The sequence below is a fragment of the Gavialis gangeticus genome, unplaced genomic scaffold (genome assembly GCF_001723915.1).
Source record: "Gavialis gangeticus isolate Ggan-Ray unplaced genomic scaffold, GavGan_comp1, whole genome shotgun sequence".
Lineage (NCBI taxonomy): Eukaryota > Metazoa > Chordata > Crocodylia > Gavialidae > Gavialis > Gavialis gangeticus.
The window spans coordinates 1,813,246-1,821,302 of NW_017729014.1; the positions used below are offsets into that span (position 1 = coordinate 1,813,246).

General features: G+C 41.0%; 1 protein-coding gene across 1 annotated transcript in view; it reads right to left on the bottom strand.

The window, feature by feature from the left end:
- Positions 1 to 8,057, bottom strand: part of CAMTA1 (calmodulin binding transcription activator 1) — a 1,745,066-nt gene that overhangs the window by 1,680,712 nt on the left and 56,297 nt on the right. The gene's annotated exons all lie outside the window — the stretch shown is intronic.

Consider the following 8,057-nt stretch of genomic DNA (forward strand, 5'->3'; position numbering starts at 1 on the left):
GGGGGGGGAGTCCCTATTCATTCCCCCAGCCCCCGCAGCGTTTTCTGGGCCTGCCAGCTCAAACCACGGCTCCCCCAGCTGCTCCCTCACTGGGGCAAGGCAGGCAGAGCTGGAAGCCCTGGGACAAGCCGTGGGGGCTGGGGGGAATGATCAGGGAGCTGAGGGATCCAACTCGGAACTGAGGAAGCGAACCAGGAGCTGGGATAATGATCAGGGGCTTCCCCCCAGCTCCTGGTTCCATCCCCCAGCCCCTGCACCTTTTCCCAGGGCTGCCTGCCTCAGGGTGGGGGGGCAGCTGGGGGAGCAGCCGGACAAGCCGCAGCTTCTCCCGGGACTGCCGACTCAAGCCGGGGCTTGTCCGGCTGCTCCTCCAGCTGCTCTCGCTAGCATTGCCTAGTGCCTGCCTGTACAGCAGGGGTGAACAATTATTTCAGGAGGAGGGCCACTTACTGAGTTTTGCCAAGCCATCAAGGTCCACATAACAGGCAGCCAGAGGCAGATAAATATTAATTTTCTAAATGTTTAGGGGCCCCGTGGGCCAAACAGAATGACCTGCTGGGCCACATCTGGCTTGTGGGCTGCATTTTTCCCACCTCTGCTCTACAGTCTATAGCCAAACCTCCCTGAATCGATTTGGAGGCTTCTGATTCGATTTGGAGAGATTAGTGGGTCTCCCAGTTCGATTCAGATTAGGAGATTTGGCCGCTGAATTGGGCCAAATCTCCTCCAAATCGAACTGGCTACTGAAGCTTCTAGCTATCAGATGTGGGAGCCTGCTAGTGCTTACCAATGCATGGGGAGCCTAGGATCGAGCTGATATTGTGCAACATGTAGCGTGGCAGGAGGCGTGATGTGCAGATCTTGCATTAGATCCACTCATGCCTTTACCTGCAATTAAGATGTTTTAGTCATAATAGGTAGAACCTATAGACCTGTCTATACTTGTTTTTCCACGTTAAAAAAAGGGGTTTTTTTGGCATTTTCAGAGTAACATTTAGATAGTGGTTTGCTTTAGTTATTGGGGTTTTTTTATGAGTCTTTGAGCAAAGATACAGTTTTCTTCTGCAACTCCTAAGGGATTTTACTTCATTTCAGGCTAAGCATGTGGAATGAATGCTTTCTGATATCCTACCACAAAATGGCAAATGCTCATCTGCTTAAATCATGTCATCTCACAGTGGTGAAACAACAGCAGTTTGGAAAAAAGAGCTTAGGTTAAGCCACATGCTGTTTTTCTTAACTGATGTTACCTGCAATTAAGATGTTTTAGTCATAATAGGTAAAACTTGATATACCAAGTTGAAAGGCACCTTTTCCCCCATTTACAAGTGGGGAAACTGAAACTCAGTAACATTCAATGTGATTTGGTGAATGTCACACAGGAAAACTTCAATAGAGCACAGAATGAAATGTAGATGTTCTTGATTGCCAATGTGTGCTGCAGCTACACAACAGGGAATTTAAGTAGTTCAGTGCCATGGCAGTGCCAGGATGCAAAATGCCACATTGAACTTTTTTCTACTTGCATAATTCTTCACTGATAAATTCAAGGACTCTGAATGTTTGACTTTATTAATGTTCAAAGTACTAAATGTTGTGTTTATGTTTTTCAGCTACTGCAATACAACACACGATTTTGATTTGCAATGTTACAATTTACCATTGCTCAAAAGCAAACATTACCATGGAAAAATAGCAGCAACCAGAAGAACGATGCTAGTCCTCAACTGCACAGCATCATTTCATTAGATCATGCATGAAGTAACATGCACTGCACTTAAGTAATTCTTCACAGTTATTCCTGTTTGTGGCTGGCACTGATTCTCAAACCCGTTCTTACACGGTAAATTTAGATCTAACAGGATATCCACTTGGAGTCTCCCCTATTAGCAATAACTCAGTGGAAGAACTAGACATGGAGCCTTTATTTATCTGCATGTTAAAGAAGGGATTATCTGACCTATTGCAAAACAAGAACTGATATCAAAATGGGAAGGTGATAAGCAGCATATTAGTTACTTTCTTTGTTACTAGGAAGAGAAGATCTTTACATGAAAAAGGCAGCACACTAGTTCCTTCTCCCTCCCTGATACTTTATCATTCACAAACACCAACATCTTCTGCTCTGTGAAGGTAATGTTTTCTTTATTTCTGTGACACTTCTTGAGTTTAGTTACTTACCTAGACAATGTTCCTGTTCCCCTCAGTTTTCTGTCTGCACCTCAATTTGCCAATTTAATTTGATTCATATTTAGTATCTGTTTATATTTGTTCTGGTGAATTAGGGTCTGGACTTTAAACTGAAGCCATTATTAATCCCAGACAGAATACCTCACAACCCTAAGAAATGGAGCACATGGTTTGTCATCAAGAAATGTTTACTTCTGGTATCTCAGAAAGTTAACCACTGAGGTACACTTCTGAGAGGAAAGGGGGAGTGAAACGGGAGAAGCACTTTCCCCTCACAAATAGGGATTTACAGCAGCCCTTGCTATGTTGCCAATGAAACAAGGCATTAAACTGCTTCCCTTTCTCCTTCATTTGTTTTTACATTTTTCCTGTAAATTTCTAGGTAGCAAGTCAGAGATCTGATTTACTTCTGCATCTTCCATCATTTATTCCTCCATTTATTTTAATTGGAGAGGATGGACTTGAGAGAGAATTCTCTGCAGGGATACCAAGCTTTTCTATAAAGATTTCTCTACTTGGCATGGGTCTAAATACGGGGACACCAATGCTTTAAAATTCTTTATCCACATTCAACCGCTGCTGCTGCTGTCAAACAATAGATGTCCTGGGAGGGAGAAACATTGCACTTGCAATGTTTTACTTCGGTAAAAAGTTTAATGTGGATCAATTTAAAGTAAAAAAAAAGCATAAAATCTTTTTTTAAAAGCAGAAGTGAAATGCCCTCTCCCAATAGAAATAAAATCAAGGATTCCCACATGTTCCAGGCTCAATTTCATAAGCAAATGAGCCTATTTTACAAGAGGATGATTATTTTTCTAACTACTATTGCCACAAATCTAACCTGGGATTGGTTCTTTCCTTATCGGACACCATGACACATTATCAAATGATAGCTCTCTCACTGGCCATGGACAGAAATTATACATAGTGATAGGCAAATGGTTCAACACTGTAACACAACAGAAGCTTTCAAAATGGCCAGAACTGGTTTAAGATAAACTTGGATAGACGTAGTATCAGACTTAACTGATTTAGGTTAAATTGGTTTATTGAACTTCTGTCCCAGATCCCCTCCAGATTCAAGTTAACTCACAGTCCCCCAGTATGCCAGGATGCTTTGCACCTCCCCCACAAACCGCCCCTTCACAGGGTGGGAGCCTAGCCTTGGATCAAGCTGTCTGCTCCAGCTGAGCAGGGAGGCATGGTCCAGTACCCTCTGGCTTCTGGCCTGGGCCACTGCAGGCATGTAGCTGCATTTCCAGTTTGTTTGCTTACTGGCTCAATCTATGCAGTTTAGACTAACTTGCCAAGACTGAATCAATTTAGTCTTGGGGTTTTTTAACCAACTGTACCTTAGCCACAATCTTATAGATGAAAGTCATTGTCTTTTAAAGTACACTCAGGTCCCTCTTTATGCGAGGTTGCATTCCAAAAAAACCTCGCATAAAGCAAATTTGCATAAAGCTAATCCATTATTACATGTAATTAATAGGGATACATACCAGCCTCACTCTACTGCCCCCCCCACAAACCAAGACCAATTCAAACAGTAATCACACAATACAATAACTGCTGCATGGACAGGCCGCAAGCTCACCACTGCAAGCAGTGGCACGCACAGTGGGTGTGTTGCCAGATCAGCACAGGGCAAGCTGGAGAGGAACCCGAGGGAGGGAAGCATGGCAGCATGGAATACTGGCTGCTCGCCACTCCTGGCTCCACCCTGCTTCCCTTCCCCAGGTGCCTCTCCAGCTCGGCAGGTACGACCTGGCAAACAACAAAGCTGTGCGGATGAGCTACGAGCTCCCTGATGCACCGGGTCATGCCCGCTGGGCTGCGGAGGCACCAGGGCAGGGAAGCAGGGAACAGTAGGGCCGCACAGAGAAGGTGCTCACCCTGCAATGCAAGCAGCAGGCGCATCGCCATGGCAATACGGGGCAAGCACCTTTTCCGTACAGCCCCGCTGTTCCCCATTTCCCTGACCCTGAGCCTCCATAACTCGGCAGGCATGACCCAGTGCAGCAGGGAGCTCATAGCCTCTCCATGCAGCCCCACTGTTCCCAGTTGTGCTGAGTCATGCCAACCAAGCCGGAGAGGCACCCAGGGCAGGGAAGCAGGGAGGCAGGGAATGGTGGCTGCTTGTCCTGAGCTACCCTGGGGATGTGCTTTCTGCGTTTGTCACTCTTTGAGGCATGTGGCCAGAGCAGCAGGATGTGGGATGCTGGGACTAGGCAAGGAGAGGAACTGAGCTGGGCCCAGGATCAGGGCTGGGCCCACTGTGCCCATGTGTCTGCCCCTTCCCCTTGGAAGTTTGTGTGGCAGCAGGGAGCCAGCCCTCCCCCTTCCCCAACAAGCCACTGGAGGCTCCATCCTGGTCCCCACTGGGGCACTGCAGCTGCACACTGTGACCCTGGACCCCAACACCCCCCCAGCTGGACAGCAACCCCAGCCCTGTCCAGCTCCCTCCCTACAAGGGCCTCAATCCCCCTCCTCCCCAGCACTTACCTGCCAGAGCTGCCCTCAAGGCTACTTGGGCCATGTGCTTGTGCTGTAGTAGTGTACATGCACGTGGCGCCCCATTTCACCACCTTCCTTCCGCTTCCTCCCAGCTCTGTGCAGGCTGGAACTCTGTCAGCCTGCAGGGAGCTCATTGCCAGCCAACTCTGCATAAGATTGAATTTTTTCGCACGAAGAGAATTTCTGGTATAAATAAGCAAATTCGTACAAAACAAATTTACATAAAGAGAAACCTGAGTGTAAACAATTCTGAAGGGTGGAAGTACATGAAGAACAAAGTCCAGCACACATCCATACATGGCTGTATTGGCTTTGCAGGGCTTCCTGACACATCCATGAAAACTATTTCTTTGCTACAGTAAACAGAAAGGAATACAGACCAAGAGCATTTCTATTGTGTAAGAAGGTATTATATTTGAAAGTTTACTTTCAGAGTTGAGAAGACCTGCAATAGTTTCAACCTCTCTGGTGGCACTCATAATAATCTGGGTTTTTTCTAGTTGTAGATGTCAGAAAAAGACAGTACTGAGACTTACTTATCTTCACAAGTCAAGTGGACATGCACAGTGATCCGGTGAGCTTAGAGGGTCTATTCTGCAAGTACTCAAATCTCCAATGAACAGCTCACTACAACCCTAATTTTAATTTGTAGTTCTAATGAAAGATATAAACTTTTATAGGTATCAACAAAGCTCAGAGAGGACCTAAATCCATTTCAGTGCTCATTTAGCAGCTTCAGCTGTGTGCAATTAAAACTTCAGCATTAAATGTTAAAGAATAAAATAATGAGACACTTAAAAAATAATCTGTGCTTCAGTGGGCCATACTAGAAGAGATTTCATATGATCATTTACAAGACAAAAATAGATTTCTACCAAGAGACAAAGCCAGTAGTCAGCATTAGTGCAAATCATTCTGAGTGTCAGTATCTTTTGAAAAGAAGACATAACAACAAAATGCTATGGCTATAATATATTTCCATAACACTGACTCTTTTAACTCAGATCATTCTGTGAACTCTTTATGACAATATCACAACTACTTCAAATGCATCGCTAATTTTAAATAGATAGCTATCAAAATTCCATTCATAACCTTTGGACCAAGGATGAGAAATCAAATCTTGGTCGTAGCCTAACTTACCATGTATTTTTTATGTAACCACAGAAGTCAAAGGAGAGATATTTTCAGAACAAAAAAATATGTTGAAAATGGTTCAAGTGTTTTATTTTTTCCTTAAAAGAATAGAACTTAAATATTGGTACAAGTTCACTTTAAACTGTTAAAATATGGCTAAGGTAGAAAGAAAACAGCAGATGAGACACAGAGATGCTGGTAGGTTTTGCGTAAATGCAAGTTAACACCTATAATGTACACAATTATCAAAATAACAAGTTAGTTTAAGTCTTTTAAGAACCTGGGTAGAAAAAGTAATGTACTGTACTAGAAACATGCACACAGTTAAAAACGTAAAAGAAATGAAAAGAAAACAATGAAAATTGTATACTTTATTTACAGAACTGAAATGAATTTTAATACAGAAAAGAAAGCCAACATTATATAACTTTATAGATAAAAGGGGTACTTATATCTGGGGAAGCCAAAGAATGTTACAATTTAAGATGATGAAGTGTTACAGCTTGCACACCAAAATTAAAAAAATGAAAATAAATTAAAAATGAAATGGTTACCAAGGTAATGCAGGTCAAGGGATCAAAGGTGAAGGGATTAAAAAGAAATCCAAAAGGACGTCTGCATCAAGATGTCTGCAAAACAAAGAGCTACAGTAAGTAAAACTAATACCTTTAATGAAATTAAAACAAAGTTATTGAAAATTAACCTGCTTCCAACCTGAATACAGTAAACTGTGTGGTATTTGCATGCATCATACCTTTAATTAGGCATAAAGTTCCATTCTTTCTATATTAGAACTATGATTTCCCCCCCTGAATTTACTTGTCAATCTTCTTATTCAAATAAATTCTTAAAAAGGTCTGCTTCTAATATTATGAATTGCTTTAATAAGTCAGGAAAACTAACACAGGTATGTCAAAGCATGACCTAAATCTTCCAGTTATGATACAAAAGTCAAAGACAGCCCTAATTATTTATTATAATGATAGATAAGCTATGTTGAGGAGGGAAGGCATTATTTGAAAACACAAAAAACTGTCAAGGAGCTTCTATATAATTGTTCTTAAAATTCGATTTGCAATGCAAAATTATTTGCTTATTTTAAGATACTGGTTTATTCAGCATAACTAAAGAAATACTGTAATTGACACATGCACACATGTAAATACTAAAATAATATCTCAAATTAACACTACAGTAAAAGTAATTTAAAAATGGTAATTAAGACAAAGTCTTTTCCTGATACAATTTCAATTGTATAGAAGCCATAAAAAAATCTTTGGTACACAGTCCCAAGTACAATACAGTAACTTAGATAATCATCTCACTGAAATTATGCAGAAATGATAGTATATGATGCTAACACACCCTAAAAGTGAGACAGACTGAAGTTTTCCTTCATACTTTAAAGTTTCCCATTTCCTACAACACACTAGTTTCAAGATAATTTTTATTTTGACATTTTTCATTTGGAGATGGACAAATACTTCTATATTTCAACAAGCCAAACAAACAAACAAAAAAACCTCCAAGCAAAATTTACATCTGAATTCAAACAGGTTAGGGACAGCAGATGACTTAAAATACAAAATGATTCAATGTAAACATTAACATTCTAAAGTGACTACTGAATCCACCCTGGAATTCTGTCACAAAATTACATATTGTTATTAAACAAATTAGTATATCACTATGACAAATTACCTAGAGGAACAGATAAGGAAAAAGTCTATATTTCAATAATCCCATTCATGTGAAACAGCTGACTCTCTGATGTTAAAGGAATTTCTGTCTTGGGTTTAAAACAAAATATTTTCAGTTAAACTCTTGCCATTATAACCAATCTACCATCTCTTTCCCAATTCACCATACATAAGTTACTCCTATGCAAACTCTGTTTCAAATTTCTCTTGTTAGAATGTAATTTTCAACTACCTGTACATTAAAACAAACAAATGTCAAAATATGTCTCATCGGAAGGACACAGAAAGGAGATCCTGCTAGCTTAGAGCAATCAATAAAGAAACAAAACTATCAGAGTCCAACAGATTCTTTCCTCAGATTAAGTTTTGTTAAAATAAATTGCTGCTTCCTGCATTGGAGACAAATACAGCAGTACCTTGAGGCTGCATTTCTGAAAAACAAGAGGGTTGGTTGGATTTTTTTTTGCTTGTTTTGTTTTGGTATGGCTTGTTGGGGTTTTTTTTTTTTTTTTT